The sequence below is a fragment of the Pithys albifrons genome, chromosome 5, assembly GCF_047495875.1.
Source record: "Pithys albifrons albifrons isolate INPA30051 chromosome 5, PitAlb_v1, whole genome shotgun sequence".
NCBI lineage: Eukaryota > Metazoa > Chordata > Aves > Passeriformes > Thamnophilidae > Pithys > Pithys albifrons.
Window position 1 is genome coordinate 17,823,787 of NC_092462.1, and position 17,533 is coordinate 17,841,319.

Here is a 17,533-nt window from a genome sequence, read left to right on the forward strand (position 1 = left end):
AAAGGAGGCAGAAGTTAAAGAAGACAGTCAACCAAAATATTTCTCTTTCTTTAACCCTGAGAAAGAATCTTTTGAAAAGTGCCAGGGCAGAATCTGTCCATCCTGATTATTTTGAATAATCCTTTGTTCCACCGAGTTTACCCATTGAAGTGAAACTGGAAATACTAAGAATCTCCATTAACACTGTTGAACTGAGGGGAATAAATATGAGAAGAAAGAATGAAAGTCATATTATAAACTTAAAGAGAAAAACACAGTAAACAAACAAGGAATGAATGGACCCCAGATAAATATGTTACAGGGTAAAATAAAAGGGAAAACCTTCTTTCTTTTCATTTTTCCTTTCTCCACTTCCTGTATTAACAGCAGAGGACTGTTTTTCCACTCAAAATGCCTCTTTACAATAAGCATGTCCAGACTCAATTAGAAAACTGTTTTTCCCAGCATCATTTGGCTTTAGTTGAATTGCTATGGTTTCCCACCCTTCCTATGAATCAGCACTCCTTTTCCATCATCCATCACTTTCCACACAGTTTGCACTGTTCTGTCTCCCCTGGGCCTAAAAGAAATAACTCAAGTAGCACTGGCTACACATCTGCCTTCTCTGAGGTCCTTCACACACATTAATGAGTGTGAATCTGATAAAAGACTATGATGGGTTTCCTTATTTTGGAGAAATTAGTACATGTTGAATATTAAAATATTTTCTCAGAGCTATGCAAAATATTTTAATATTTGAATATTTACATATAAAAATGTATACGTAAGGGTTCCAAACAAGACCTAGAGATCCTTAGCTTGGGGCCCTATATAATGCAGCCCAAACACAAACTGAAACACCCTAAAATGATAACAAGCAAGAGATGGATGGAAAAAGAAAAGCAGAAAAAGAAACAAAAAGAGAAGAACCTACGGAAGAATAATTGGAAGGCCAGTGCCCCATGAACTTCATTCTTATTAGTTTTCAGTACTCTGTCTCTATCAAAGTAGCACAGAGATAAAAATAAAGCTATAGCGTGAATTTGTGACATTTGTGATTCTGCCTCACAAATTAACTTACATAAGAGAAAAAATTCAGAGGACAGGACAAACAGAAGCAGAGGCATCAGATACAAGGACAAAAGAGATTAACACTTAAACAGAAAGGATACAAAGTAGAAATAGGGGAACAGGTGAATTTTTCTTGTAAAATTTGTCTGGTACTGCCAAGCTGAAACTATTTCAACCTGCACAGGCTCACCCAACCATAACAAGAACACAGGCTCAGCCCATGTAGCAGAAGTGTGTAGCATGGGTTGATTCTCTGAAAGGCAGGAAGAAAATCTAGAACAAGCTTTGGTCTTGTTTTAGCTGATTGCTGACTCCTGCTCTGTGAGAAGCTCAGGCAGGAGCCCTGGATAACATCCTACAAACTTCAGTGGAAGAGAAAATCAAGAGTGTTGTGAGAAACAGAGCTAAGCTTATACAAAATAGTTAGACCAAAATGAGACTAATAAGGGAGCAATACTAAAGGGGATGGTGTCAAAAGAAAAGAGCATCCAATATGCCACCAGGCATCTGTAATGCTGAGGACAGAAAGGGAGAAAAAAGCTGTCAACTTCTACAGAAGTAACAAATGGCAGTAGCTGAAATGAAAGAAAACAGAAGGCAGAAAGAAAGAAACTCATTAAAATAATTAATTCAGTCTTGGCACTTAGATGTCATCAGTGAAGGCCATGATACTGACAAAGGTCAGTGATAGGCATCTTTTTAAATTTATTCATTTTTGTCAGGTTGAAATTGCCATTTGAAAGTCAAAACACTGTATTAAAAAGCTAAACCACTGTATTTTCCTTCCCTTGTACTAAATGATCCTTACTATATGATGGCACTGGTAAGGCCACGCATGGGTACTGAATCTAGTTCTGGGCTCCCTAGCACATGACAGACATGGAGCTACTGGAGACAGTCCAACAAAGGGACAGAAATATGATTAGAGGGCTGGAACATCTCTCATGAGGAACCCCTGAAAGAACAGAGATTATTCTTCCTGGAGAAGGGAATTTTCAGGAGAATCTGATCATTATCAACACGTACAAATATCTGAAGGAATGTTGCTTATACAAGGGAGCCAGGCTTTCTCCGGTGGTACCCAGTGACAGGACCAGAGGCAGTAGACACAAACTGAAACAGGTGGGATGGGGTTTTTCACACCCTCCAAACACAAAGGTTTTTCACTGTGGTTGTGACAGCACTGGCACAGGCAGCTCAGAGAGGCTGTGGAGTCTACATCATTGGGGATATTCATGTTTGGAAAAGGTCCTGGGCAGCCTCTCAAGAAGAGGGGCTGGACCCAAAATACCTCCACCAGTGTTCCTTTCAGCCACAACCATTCTGTGTTTCTGTTTTACTGTAATGAATGAGTTAATAACTTAAATAAAACATAGGAATGTTCTCAGAAAATGTTCTCCTTTGTCTTTTTAAGTATGATGTTACTTGGTCACTTTTAAACTCATTAATACAGAAAACAGAGACAAAAGAACATGTTTAAAACAGATGAGAGAACTTAGACTAATACCTATCCCCATAGCTCACTAAAATTTTTAGTTCATATTCACTTTCACATGACATCTATGCTCTCTGTTTTCACTATGTGTTGCAAAGAAAGTGATAAAGGCCTTTGAAGGGTTAATAGTTGATTAGTAGATATTTTAGGGTATGGTACCAGTCTGATCACCATGTGTAAGAGACATTTATGAAAAAGTCTGTGGAAAATGTTAAACACAATTACAAGCAACCTATTGGCTTCTTAGAACTTAAAACAAAATATTAAATATCTATGAGTAATTATTAATTTTAAACAAAGCATTTCTATACACATCCTTAATACTGTTCATGACTACCTTCTCATACCTATAGCTGAAAATATAGCAATATATTTCATAAAGGAAGAAAGCTTTGGAAGTTTTGAGAATGTTATGTTAGATCAGTTACAGAGTGAATCAGAAAGCCAAAGATACTATGTCATCAAAAGGTACAGATGCTGACCAGGATTTCAGGAATAGCCTAGAGGCTACAGTCCCTTCCATTACAGGCCCTAAACTTAGAAGTTGTTACCACATCTCACAATTGACTGCATGGGGAGCCAGGGCTCAAAATATCCATGGACAGTAACTACTTGAATTAATCACCACATTGGACTAGTCCTAAATCCTTAACTTCCCTTAGGCTCCTGTATGCCTGGCCTTTTCTGAAAATATAGGTAAAATTGTTGAGCATACACTCAAACTGCATGGTTCCAAAGTCAGTAAGGAATGCAGATTTCCCAAACGTTGTCAGTAGTGGTATATCACAGCTGGCTCCCGGTGCCTTTTTCAACTCCTGCAATAGCAATAAGGCTACTTCCTAACCTTGCCCTTTTGAACTATTCTCACTTATAGATATGTCTAGAATTGAAATTTTAGCTAACATAATCAACAATGTAATTTATCTCAGGAGACAAATATTGTAGGGATTTTCACAGTTTACCATTAGGCTGGGCATAGCAGGAATTTAAACTTTCCTTTGATTTTTTTTTTTTACTTATTTCATGCAAAAGATTTAAAAGATGTGTTTCTAACTGGAAAGGTGAATTCCTAAACAGAAAGGTTTTGCACTTATTTTCTTTTCCAGACCTGGTAATATTATACTTCCAGTTTCTCCCCAAAACAAACACAACATCCCTGAAAAGTGAAACATCAGGAAGTAGCAACTGTCTGTTAGACTTAAGGACAAAAGAAAAATTTTGTTTGGTGTTACTCAAATATCTTCTGCTTGTTCTTAAAAATGTGTGGTAATATAGCATGACAGCAGTGAGGACTAAGATTTTAATGATGCTTCGCTGTATTTGAAAAGAATGGTAAGATGGAAAAGTGTTTAACCTTTCTCTCTGGTGAACATATATCTTACTGTCAGCTTTGGAAGCAATACAGCTATGATTTATTCAGTGATCATGATTGGTAGTGACAGAATACAGGAATCCTTAGGATTGAACTCTTAGATACAACGCGATGTTTAAGAGGAAATGATTTCTAAATTAAACTAGCCAGAGTGCCAAATGGTTAACTAATCACCTGTTAACTGATGTCCAGGAATCTAAGGGAGAGGGGTGATGTAGATAGATTTCTTGTGCAGAATCTAAACAGAATAAAGCTGATCTAGACATTGTCTTGTGTATTATCACTTTAATTTTTTCCTGATAAGCAGGATAGCTAGGAGAACTCCTTCAAAACTTAGAAAAATATGCATGTTTCTTTTCTTCAGATGTTCAGTGCAGATGGAGGTACATGGGAAAAGATACAGATGCATAAATGCACTGACACATATACATTCTCAGAAAAAAATCTGTGATGAAGTGGTGTGATAGAAAAACTTGAATTCATATGCTACTCCCACGTGGCAGGCACCAGCAAAGTGGCCATAACATTCCAAACACATGTACACAAATTCCTTATTTCACACAAGTCTCATTATGAGTTCTGCATATGCCATCTATTTACAGTTCATCTATTTTAAAGAATTTCAAGCAATCATAGCAATTATGTGTCCCTCTACCTAATCATAAAGTGCCTTTGATACTACCAGCTCAGATACATTCTCTGCAGCCAGACAAATATATGTGTCCAATATGTTTTAGACATCTCTGACTTCTTGGCATCTTGCTAATAGGTAATGGTGTGACTATACCAAAAGCAGTATGTTTGATGCTGACAGGACCTAAATCATATGCAGTGCACTGGTGTACAGTACACACTTCCACTACCTGTCAGAAATTCCTGTGTTTAGGCTTCGGGACTTATGTCCTGTTAGTAGGCAGATTTTGCCTATCCTGGGCCTCAGTGAGCTTTGGTGGGACAGAGAGGAGAGAAATTGCATTAATTAGAAATTGCAGTTGAAGTTGCTGGGAGGGAAATAGTCTGGGTAGAGTTTCATGAGAAATATTCAATGCAATACTTTGTTCAGCCTTGCAGCCCATCATTGCAGCCACTGAAAGAGATGGTACAAATTATTTCTCTATTTCTGCATCTTTTACTTGTCCCTCCCCACAATCAAATCAAATAAGTGGGGATGAAACTGTTTCTGGTTTCCATGTCTAGTGCCACAGCATCTGCGTGGAGGAAAGCTTTGTTCAACCCTGCATGTCAAAGTGCCTGCTTTGGGCCACTTGGAGGGAGCTGTCACCCCTCCTTTAGCTGTTCCTGGAGCACTGCCCTTGTGAGTGCTCAGCACGTGCTTAGAACAGTGAGAGTCCTCAAGGGACTTCAGTGCAGAACACAAAGTAAACCTCTATTAAGCTCACTCGAAGGAAGATTTGTCAGAGACTAAATTTGGACACAACTTAAAATTTGCCTAGGGATGCCAGAACACATCTCTCTGAGACCAATTTCCAGAAAGGAAAAAAAAAAGCCAAAGAATGAATTCTTCCCTAATTTAATTAATCATTTTAACTATGCCCTAAACATAATAAAAATGTAATAAAAATATCAGGCTGAGAGAAACTGCTGTCAAAGTGTTGGCTGAAATTATTGAAATGTGGCAAAGTTGCAGTCAGCTGAGTAGAGGCTGCTGTACTTGCTGTGTCTGTTTGTGGCACCACTGCCATACAATGTCCCTTGCAATACAGGCATTTTAAATAGCTGTTTACTCCTTGCTGTCACCCACAGCAATCTGAGCTTCTGAAGGCCTCCCAGAGAGTCTCTGTTTTTGTAAGAGCTGTGCCATGACCATGTGAGCACTTGCACCCTTTCCAGCCCTGAAATCTCTTGACAACAGTTCCCATGGAGCAAATATGCTACTGCAAGTGAAAGGCTGTTTAAAATTTCCAGAGTTACAATCTTGTTTATACCAGCAATGCAGCAATCTGAAAACAAGCAGATTCCCATTTGAAGTGGAGATCTGACCCCCGAAAATGCATTTTTAACAGCTAAAAATTCTAAATATCCCCAAATAAACAGCTAAAAATAAACAACTGCTACCCCTGCCCCAATGGCAGCACACCTGTCAGCTGCTGCCCCTGCTCCAGCCACAGCCAGCAGCTGTGCCAGCCCTACCCTCAGACATCCCAGGTGCCACCAAGGTGCCTTGTCCACCATCCCAGCTCAGGGCAAAGGCCAGCCACATCTCAGAAGTGACCGTGCCAGAGACGTCTTTGCAGCAAAGCAAGTCTCTGGTGCTTTTCCCACCTCCAAAGCCAACCTGTACATTAGGGTGATCATGCCAGGTTCCTGCTATGCTCATGGCCATCCTGTCGGTGTTTGTGGGCTGGACAACACAGTTAGAAGGAGCCGAGTGCAAGACACTAAGTGAAGGGCAGGAATAAATGGTTTCCTTGGGCTGGAGAGCTTACAGAGGGGAATTCCAAGGTGTGCCAGGGTCAGCCTAACTTACTGCATTTGGTAATTTTCTAACAGAAACTGTGCTAAAGTGACAAAAGGTGGTTGGAGCAATTTAAGGAAGAGACCAACCAAATGTCAGAGAGTCACTGTAATTATTTCAACTTAGGCATTATAAAGCTAGGAAATTCATAAGTAAGTTTTAATTTAAAATATGTAAGCCAAGTTGTGGAAATGTCTTACAACAACAGCATAAAGACTGACTGCTTTTACTGAAGTAATGCCATGGTAATGCAGTGATATTTAATGCATAATAGATACTGTAACCTGAGGTCAGAATATAATTACTGTAAATGATACATTAGATTATATATATATATATATATATGTATATATAATTTTGCCCCATTTTGACTATAGAGTTTTCAATCAAGCTGAATACATACAACATATGAATAAGCTGCATAACAATATTTTTTTCTGGCTAAAAAAGTACTAAGGATTAATACTATACTTAGAGGAGAATCCAATTTCATATGTTTCATCACTTAAACATGGTCATATATTTGCTTAGAATTTCATGTAAAATTCATTCTTTTCCCAGTCAATGCTGCAGTTCCAAAGAAGAAAGATATAGTCTTCCTCTTCAATGAAAAAAGCAAATTATTGCTTAACATGCAAACTCATCTCACCTTAAAGGAGAACCAGGATTTTTGTAGAATTTGAAAGAGGGAATAAAGAGTCAGATGAGAAAAAGTTCACCTACCTTTATCTACATCAGACCTTACCAGCAGTTCCAAAGAAACACAAAGAAACTAGGAGAATAGGAACTGTAATGGAAAAGAAAATTCAATATTGACAAAGTAACATATGCAGTAGGAATAATTTATATTTTCACTAAGCTTTAAATTTCTTATTTAAATCTTAAAAAAAAAAGCTAGACTAGTCCCTCTACCCAAGATAAGCAGAGTTACAAAATTTTTAAGATACTTAAAAAAAATCTGTTCTAAAAGTGCAACTTCAGTGGTAGTTTTGTCTCACAGGAGTCACAAAGCACTCTATGCCAAGGGTAAGAACTATCCCTGGGAATTAAGTAAGTGTAAAGAAATGCCTTTTTAGGAGAGCCAAACATTTATGTTATTAATTTTAGAAAATAAAACGCCATGAAAAAGGTACCCACAGTAACCAATTGTGATGTAAAAGGAAGCAAATTTTTTCAGAAGCAAGAATTGAAATATAAATATGGAAAATCAAAAGCTGATTATGAAAAAATTTCCCATCCTACATATTTCCTTCTGAAACTCATGGCTACAAGTTGTTAGAATCAGGAACTCAGAAGCATTCAAGGTATGATGTGGATATGGAAAGTACTCCCTACTAGTTTTATACTATAACAACAAAGTACTTCAGAAAGGATATAGGCCTAGCTATCTGATCATTAGCCTTACCTCCCATTGAAAAGCTGCTGTTGAGGAGAAATACAGGCCTGAATGGACCAGTCATCAGGTTCAGCACCACAAGGCAGTGCTCACACTGCCACTGCTTCCCTGCTGTGGCATAGCCCTCAATGTCTTTTTTTTTTAATGTATTTAAAGCTTAAGTGACCTTCTCACCATTTATATATTCAAGCATAACTTATGAATGAGACTAATTTCTCACATTGATATCTTGGATTTTGGACATGAAGGCAGCAAACTTGTAATCCTATCATCTGTAGCATGACTGTAATGGGACGATGCTATGGTTTTCTTACAGTGCATCTAAATCACGGATCTTCCTTAAAGAAAGAAGAGACTGCTAGATAATGTAGTGTTACTTGACTTATTACACAGGTAGATAGCATCAGAAGGAGCCTGTTTTGCAGCTCAGTTACTTTTTCACTTTTCATTGATTCAGACAATTGTTTCACATGTTCATATGAGAGATTAGCATATTTGGATATTGGCTTGTATTAGTTACAGGCATGTTTGGACAGTTCCTTTTTCTTTTATATGTGTTTACCAAAGCAACTCTGAAAGTAATAATCTTGCTTAAAAATATATATATTTCAGACTGAAGGAGGGTAAATTTAGGCCAGATAAATGGAAGAAATTCTTTACTGTGAGGGTGGTGAAGCACTGGAATAGGTTGCTCAGAGTTGTGAATGTCCTATCCCTGGCAGTGTCCTAGGGGGAGGTCTCCCTGCACATGGCAGAGGGATTGGAATCAGATGATCTTTAAGGTCTCTTTCAACCCAAGAGATTCTATGATAACCACATTTGGAGATTGTTTGTGATGAGGATTTTAACAGAAATTTCAACACTATGTGTGAAAGAAACTTAAATGACCATAAGAATAGGCACTTGTCTGTAAAGTGAGAAACAAGTTCATTTTCCTGCTTCAAGATTTCTTAGCTCAAGCTCAGAGTTATACTAATATGTACAACTAATCCTCAAGAAATCTGCCTCCAAACATGGATTCTCTGAATTTTTTAGACTATCTCCAAGGCAAATAACCAGCCTCTCACTGATGGCCTTCTACCAGTCTCTTAAGCTAGATGCCAACACATGCACAAAACTGTAAAAGTGGGACTTCTGGGACAGGGCAATTCAAGGAGAAAAACTGTGATGTCTGGGAGAAGAGACATTGCAGGTTGCTTTGCCACAACCTTGTTGACACAGTTCCTCCCTCTGACTGTGTGTAGGTGTACCCAGAGTGAGAATGAATCAGCACTGCGGTATCACCACCATATGACTCTCCCTATTAGGAACACCTGTTGATAATTTAACAGCCTGAAGAACAGCTGAAAAATGAGACTCGGTGCTGGCAGCCAGCACATCTATTCAACAGTAAATCTTTCCTCTTCAGTGGTTATTCAAGGCATTTGCTACTACAATCTTGTTTACAATGGCTTAGCTCTGTTGGTATTTGTGTGTGAAAAGCACACAAGAAAAGAAGAAAAGGAGACAGTGTATTATTATCCAAGGTAAGAGAAGGCTGCCTCCATGGCACATCAAAACTAGGATCAATCATACATATGTTAAAAAAAAAAACACAAAATGAAACAAAAAAACAGTCCCCCAAAGATATCTTACATGGAGGACAGAACTGAGAGGCAAAACCAGATACTTCCTACCAGAAATGAGCTGATATAATCTTCCTTTAATCATTGATGAGAGAGAAGTGGACAGGTCTCTTTTACTGGCACCTTTGATGGAAAGTGTTGAAACGTCTCACTTCAATTCCAGTGTGGAATGAGAACTTACATGAAATAATCTTCAGTTTCTTAGCACTGTGGACATCTTATTTACCAGTCCTCTAACCCTCCAGGGATGTGTGAGCAGGGGTCTGAAATGTACCTGCACAACTCAACCTTGTTGTAACACTTCACCAAGATGCTTGGAGCCATGTCTAAAAGTGATAAAAAAGCAGTCCAAAGACAACATCTAGGTTGAGGTTGTGTTGTGGCTCTAACCATGTTAAGTTAAATCAAACCAGATTTAATCTTTGACAATTCTATACAAATGTCCAGCTGTGAAATTTCAACAGCATATTTTTGAGATCTAAAGGATGGAAATTTTTTATACAGTTAACTGGCATGGAGAGAGAGAACACTGATGCAAATAGTCAGCAATAATGGCTGTACATCATAGCAATATTAATTTGTGGTTTTCCGTGGGGAATCATTGCTCCTCTTTTGAAAGCCACCCTATTTCAAAGGACATAGCCACAAACTTCATCATGGCAATTACAGTCAACATAACAAGGTCTGAACAGCCTCTGACATACAGCTGAGTTTAGAAACAGAGCACTGAAATAATATCCTGCCCATATGACTTTTTGACAGTGCTAGACAACATTCAAATTAAAAATAATCAAAACTGTTCATAAAATAATATTTGAACTAATTTTCAAAGCTTTATGAAAGTCACGGTTCCAGTTTCCACATATAAATCTCAACGATTTGGAGAAAAATGCTAAGAAGATAATGCTTCATGGAAACTTTTTGCTCAAACTATTTTGGTAGCCTCAGATATATCCCTCTTCTTAATTTATCTTTTTGATATAAAATTTTGCATCCTATATTCAGAGTATGGGCATTTGCTTGCACTTTGACTGTAGACAGAAGTTTTCCTGAAGTTCCTAATTCCCACACACCCTTGGACTCTGTTCTAATGAAGAATGAGGACAATATCAAAGAATCATGGAATCATGGAATGGCGGGGGTTGGAAGGGACCTTAAAAATAATCTAGTTCCAACCCACGGGCCATGGGTAGGGATACCTTTTAGCAGGCAAGGTTGCTCAGACCCCCATCTAACCTAGCCTTGAACACTTCTAGAGATGGGTCATCCGTAACTTCTCTTCTCCAGGATGAACAATCCCAATTCTTCTCAGTCTTTCCTCATAGGAGAGGTGCTCTATCCCTCTAAACATCTTGGTGACCCTCCTCTGGGTTTGTCCTTCCTGTGCTGGGTACCCCAGAAACAGATATAGTACTCCAGGTGGGGTCTCACCAGAGCAGAGTGGCAAAATCACCTCACTCAACCTGCTGGCCACACTATTTGTGATGCAGCTCAGGTTATGATTGGCTTTCTGGGCTGCAAGTGCACACTACTGGGTCATGTCTAGCCTCTCATCCACCAGGACCCCCAAATCCTTCCCCTCAGAGCTGCTCTCGATCTGTTGATGACTGTATCGATACCAGAGTTTGCCCTGACCCAGTTGCAGCACCTTGAACTGGAAGCCTCCAATACTGCCACAAGAAGTAGTTCTTATTCTCTGGCCGGCTCTTGCTGCAAAAGAAATTCAACCTAAAATTAGGCCCAAGGAAGAAAAGAATTTGTCTCAAAGATACTGACACCACACACACTGGGTAAGGACACTCACAAATTCATTTACAAGGCCATAGTTTTCAAATAATGGTTTTCAAAATTTTGGAATAGACTTCTGAATATTTATTCTATGGAAGAAACAATTCACAGTTCTCCCTGTTATGGATCAATAGAGAGTTTAGAGAAAGAATAAAGTTGGTCAAGAGACTCAGCTATGCAATAGCCATAGAAAAGGCAGTGTAAGGAAGCAGCCGTTTCTTATTTAGCATCTAGTTGTTAGTTGTTAGAGGCTGCAAGAGGTCCGCTTGGATGACAAGCAGAGTTCATTAAGATTTCAACATGATGGGTTCAAAAATTCAAATCCATTACTTAATAAGATCATTGAAGATTTAAAAATAAAAAATAAAAAATAAAAAAGAGACAGAGAGAGAGAGAGAAAGCAAAAAATTAAAGCATTAAAACACGCAGGCTTCCTGATTGACATTTATAATCACATTTTGAAACCTGTGCCAGAGTAGTATGTCTATTCATCTGTAGCAAGATCTGAACATTCAGCCTGGTGATGTTTAGGGATTGTATTTTGAATGTTTTACTGTGTCACTAATTGGGTTTTATTTAATAATCCTTTTCTCGCATGGCTAATCTTAGAGGAGGAAGGGTTTTTAATATTTTAACTTATTTTATATTGTGTCACCTAATGTTCTAATTGGATGTGTTTCACTGGATAATACAGAACTGAGTTAGGAAAGGTTTAGTCATCTTGAATATGCTATTGTAGTCCAGGAAGAGGATAAAACAGTGAGAGTTCGATCTTAAAACACTTATAAATATTTTAAAAGAAAAATATTCTAAAAGTACATTGAAAACTGGTACCCATCCACAAGTTAGTCATTGTGGACAAAGATAAATCTTATCCCTGCTCATTTAAATAAGTTCTGGAATCACTGCTAGCAGAAGTATATTTTTTTAGGAATGTATGAAATGAACTGTGACCTATATAAATAAAACAGAGATGGGCTAGTTTTAATAAGTGGATTTTATTCCCTTCTTTCATTTCCATGAAGACCATGAAAAATTGGGCCACAAAATAATTGGCTGCCTATTTTGGCTGGATTTCTATGCATGGAATGGATAAATAGCACTTATGCTTGGTACCAGCACATGGCTAGAAGCTACAAAATGAGTTTCTATATGTTTCCGTTGGAGGCCAAAACCAATTTAAACACCAATGACCTCAATGGATTTTTGGATCAGACTACTTGGAAATAAAGCATAGAATTAGGTTGGACCATCTCTGTCCAAATTAGAGTGAGAACATTTTTCACCACTCTTAAATAGCTGCAAAGGGAGAATTAGGAAGGCAAGCAAGAGCTTTATCAAAGATCCCACCAGTTTTAGAAAAATATCTAATATGGCTGAAGATTCTCTTCATACAAATCCAGATTTTTATGAAACTTTGTCAAGTAATTGTTCTGTTTATTTCACAAAAGTAAGTAATACATTTAATAACAAGAGTTTAAAAATATTTCTGAAGATTCTTAATGCAATTTTTGATCCTTTAGGGTAGGATTCATGTCATCTAACTTTTATCCTCTGGAAACTGGTATTTTCTCTCAGACACTGTTTGGACACTTGTTGAAGGAATTTTGACAATCATAAAGGCAATTCAGCCTACTGAGGGATGGTGTATTATTTTTTCCACAGATCATAAAGGGGAGAGCAGAGACAAATATTTCAGATAAGATGTCTAACATTTTAGGCTAGTCATGTTAAGCAAAACAAACCCAGTTCTCCAAACGAATGAAAAGGCCTGCTTTAAGGTGCCAAACAGTTACAATTGAACTCCTGTCTTACAGCTGTGTCATAGTAGATGAAATTGAATAATTAAATAATAATACAGGAACTTATAAATGTTCTTGGAAATCATTTTTCAGTCTGTTCTTGTTACAGGAAAGTTTGTTATCTCAAGCCATTTCAAGGCTTTTAGTAAGGTACAATTTATGGATTGCCTTGGGTCATGAGGATACACACCTTAAAAATAACTAGTGAAACACAGAATTAAAGGTTACAAGCAGAGGGGAAAGTGTTTTCTCGGATTTCATCTCGTAATTGAAGCCTACCTCAATTTTGAGACTATTCTTATTTGTAGACACAAAGACAAAAGCTTTTCTTGGGAAAGGAGAAAAATCTGAAAGGAAAGGCCTGCTAAGAATGAGATTCTCTTTCCATTCGTACTGATACAAGGAAGGAAAGTAACCTTCAACAACGGAATTGGCTTATAGTGTGTTCTGGAAGACAGCAAGTGCTCACAGCACTATGTTAGATACAGAGTGAAGGAATTAATGGGTAGCATGAAGCAGAAATAAAACATTTGTGTTATGTGGAACAGATCGCATGATTGTGACCTTCTTAGATGTGACTTATATGAGTAGTAGTTGATGGGAGAGAAAAATTGTATCACAAAATACTGCAGTTGATATTATTCACCCATATTTCACTTATTATTATTTCTTCATAATATTTTGTTGTGTTTATGAAGGCAGATTCTCAGCCAAGACAAGAGAGTATCAGTCATAGTGACAAAAAAGAACAAATCCTAATTAGTCTCATTAAAGTCACAGTTAATAACATCAAAGCTATCATTTTTTAAAACATTTACATATTTTCATGGATGATTTAATGATGATTGCATTCCAATGAATTTTACCATGCATGATGATTCTATTTTAGTTCTGATATAGTTACCATATCCTCCACATACTTCAGTCTTGGAAATTTGGATTGGTAGTATGAATTCCGAAGTGAAATATTAACAGGTTTTTGGTTGGTTGGTTTTTTGGTGTTGTTTTTTTTTTTTTTTTAAAGCAAATGAGCTTGAGACAAAAAAAGAGACAAAAAATGCACTGAAACTGGATGGTTCATAATGAGCCCCAATCCTTGGGAAAAGTAGAGTGAGGACGTGTATCTGGTGAAAATATGATATAGGGAAATGGTCTAGTGAAAGGTGTCCCTGCCAACACCATGGTGGTTAGAACTAGATGATCTCTAAGGTCCCTTTCAACCCAAGCCACTCTATGCTTCTATGATTTAGTGCCCTCCTTCACAGTAACAGCTCTCTATCAGATAACAGAAAACAACAAAGAAAATTCTGGAAAAGAAAGAACAGATAAAAATGGGAATGTCCAGGCCAATATCACCATAAGCTCTTCTGGCATTATATATAGGGATTTCTTCAGTAAATTAAATCAACCACTTGAGTTCCAATTCTGCATGGTCTCTGGTACAGTATTTACAAGCCAGAGGTTTTCCACATTGTGTAACTTCCTGTCTTTAGTGGCAGTGGGGCACAATAGTCAGATTAGACCACATCAGCCACCCCACCGTATGATTATCTAGGCAACCACAGAAATACTTTGAAACTAATAGGCAAGGATGTCTCAAAAGTTTCTGCGAAACCATGATCCAGGTAGGACATTGGGATGGCTTATTTGCATAGAAAAGTTGGCAGTTTTGGCTACTGAGAGTAAGGAGAAAACAAAACCGATTCTGTTTTAGTTAAGCTGGTATAATGTCCACATCAGAAAGACCTATTTTAAGGAAAAAGTCACTCTGTTTGGCAGTAACAACACTTTACCTCACTGCAGTAAAAACAGTCCAATGCATGTTTTTCCCAAATTATGGGGTGAAGTGTTTTTCTTGCCACTTTCTTTTTTTTTTTTCCTTTTTGTAAAAAGAAACAAAACAAAAACAGTTCTGCATGTTTCACTAGGGGGAATAAAAGAAGGGGAGAAAGATCAATTTTCTCTGGGTTCTTGCCATTGCACCCACACACTACATAAAGGAATACTGAGGACAGACAGTTCTAAATCAGAGGGGGAAAGCATCAAAGCCAAAATAGAATTACCATGTTGCCACTTCCCATGCCCTTCCTGGAACACTTTGGAATGAAAATGTTTCATTTGCTGTTTCTGAGTTTTGAGGGGTTGTCTTGTAGGGAACAAAAACGACAGGAATCTGGAGGGAACATTCTTCCCTTTGTTGTCCCAGGCCAGTGGGAGCCATGGGGCAACCACAGGTGGAGAGGAGACGAAGCTGCGTCTCTAGTTTAGCATGTGCCACCACACATATTAATAACATCCATGGTTATACACAGGCAAAACCCCTTGGATGTGCAGTTGGTGAGGAGGAAGAAGTACCAGAAAAACATAAAAGCCCATCTAATATCTGTTGACTAGCCCATGCTGACTAATTACCCTGCAGGTCAGAAGTCTGACAGAACCTAACTTAGGAAGGAGCTGTGTAGTGAAAGCATTTGTTGTGGCACTGAAGTTAGTGACACTCACCTGATAAGAGGGTCTGTTTAAGGACTGTAAGTCACCCTAATGACTGTGCAGTTCTGGGGGCAGCTAGAAAAGCATGAAACTGCTGCTAAGAGTAGCTCTGGCAGGAATAGGTAAGTGTGGGTTGAAGCAATCATGATTTATGATTAAATTATGAAAGCTAATCTAAAATTCTGTGGGCAGTCCCTGGACCCTTAGTGTCTTCAAAGGCTGTCACAGAAGTCTCTCATTATAAAGAATGGTATTACATAAAGGTGGAGAATGATTTTTAAGGGACCTGAATGGGAATTTGACAGAATGGCCTCCTGAGAAATTCTGTGGTTGGCAATATCATCACCTTTCTCATGATATATGTCTGTGAGGTTGGCTTCTTTGGTAAGTCTGCTTGAGCAGGTTAGGATATGCTTTCAAATACAAAACCAGATTGACTAACAAATCAGAATGATGAGGAGTCATCAAAAAAAATCTTGCTCTGACACGCCCAGGAGCAGAGAAATGCTGGATGTCCTGCCCTTCTCCTCCCACTCCCCTCCTCCCCTGCTGCAGACAGATGCACGTGAACAATAGACACGGTCAGACAGAGAGGCTCCATGTGAATCATGGTGGGAGATGCTCTTGGACTGGGCAATATTAGGGTGGTACAGCAGGAAGCAGGAACAGTAACTTTAATGTAATAATAGTCCATATATTTTCTCTTGAAGCATGAGAATCAAATAATACTCAGTGCTTACTGAGCTTCCCAGTCTGGCCACAGAACACACAAGATTTATGTGAATCACTGTCAGAGGGCAAGTTTAAATTGTGATAAGTAGCCTTTATGTAAAAGCAGTATTTCTGCATCAAGTAATAATGCTATGTTTCCCAGGAAAGGAGTGGTTGAAATCCATCCCTTGTCACACAGTAACACATACAATAAATGTAATTTTAAATCCATTACAATGCTGCCAAATACATTAAGCAAAAATATACAGAGGATTTATTCACCAGAAGATTTACGGATTTCCTGAGTAGTACATCATTATCGGAACTGTCAATTTGAAAATAAAAATTGTCAAACCATCACTGAAACACCATAAATGCTGTGACAAAAATACACAATAACTGCTGACTTTTTAAAAATAAAACCCTCAGCAAACCCTCTCCACACAGTTATCACCTCTGTAGCCTACCAAGGAAAGAGTAAAGTACTGAAGGGTACCAAAGAGAAGTCTAGTATCCAACATTGTTAGCATCAGCACCACTCCAATTATTACGTGTTGAAAAGCAGACTGTTGTGCATGTAATGATGGGATCCAGAGGGTTTAACATGCAAAAGTGATAAAATCCCAGCTAAAAGCTGATAATTTGTTCTCACATTTGTGATTTGGATTTGGATCCCTCACCAGGCTTCTAAGCAGTCAGCCTCACACTTCTTAGACACCTTAGATGAGACAAAGGCAACACGTAGTTTTGTCACAGTCTGCAGGTAATTATTAAATAAGAAATTTCTGATATAGAGCTTGGGTAAGTCTTTCCTACTTTAAAGCTTTCCAGGCTGATGTGTTCAAATGTTCTGCCATCTTTCCCTTCGACATCCTTTATGACCATTCCATCCCATTATTTTCTGGTAGACACTTGAATATACTGCAATATTGACCCACAAGTCAAGTCTAGGGCTGTTGCTCCCTCATTGTGCAGTAACTTAAGCACATCCTTCTCATCTCCCAAATCTTGCAGGTTCTCCAGATTTACAAATTGACCCTCAAAGGATATCTGGCAGTTTAAAGCAAACAGGCACAAAGGCCATATAAGTAATTCTATACACAGCTGACCTGAAATCTGATAGTCTAACATATTTACTGTGCTGTCCTATTTCCCTAATGTGGTTTCTTCATTGTGCATATCCATTCTCTGAAGATAGGTGAGGTTTTTAGAAGGAGCCTAGGATCATTCACTTTGTTATAATTCTTTCTTTGCACCATGTGAGCTCTCCTTCCCAAGAAGCCTGCCTCCTGTCTTGTTCACTAGCTGAGTCACAACCACTTGCAACA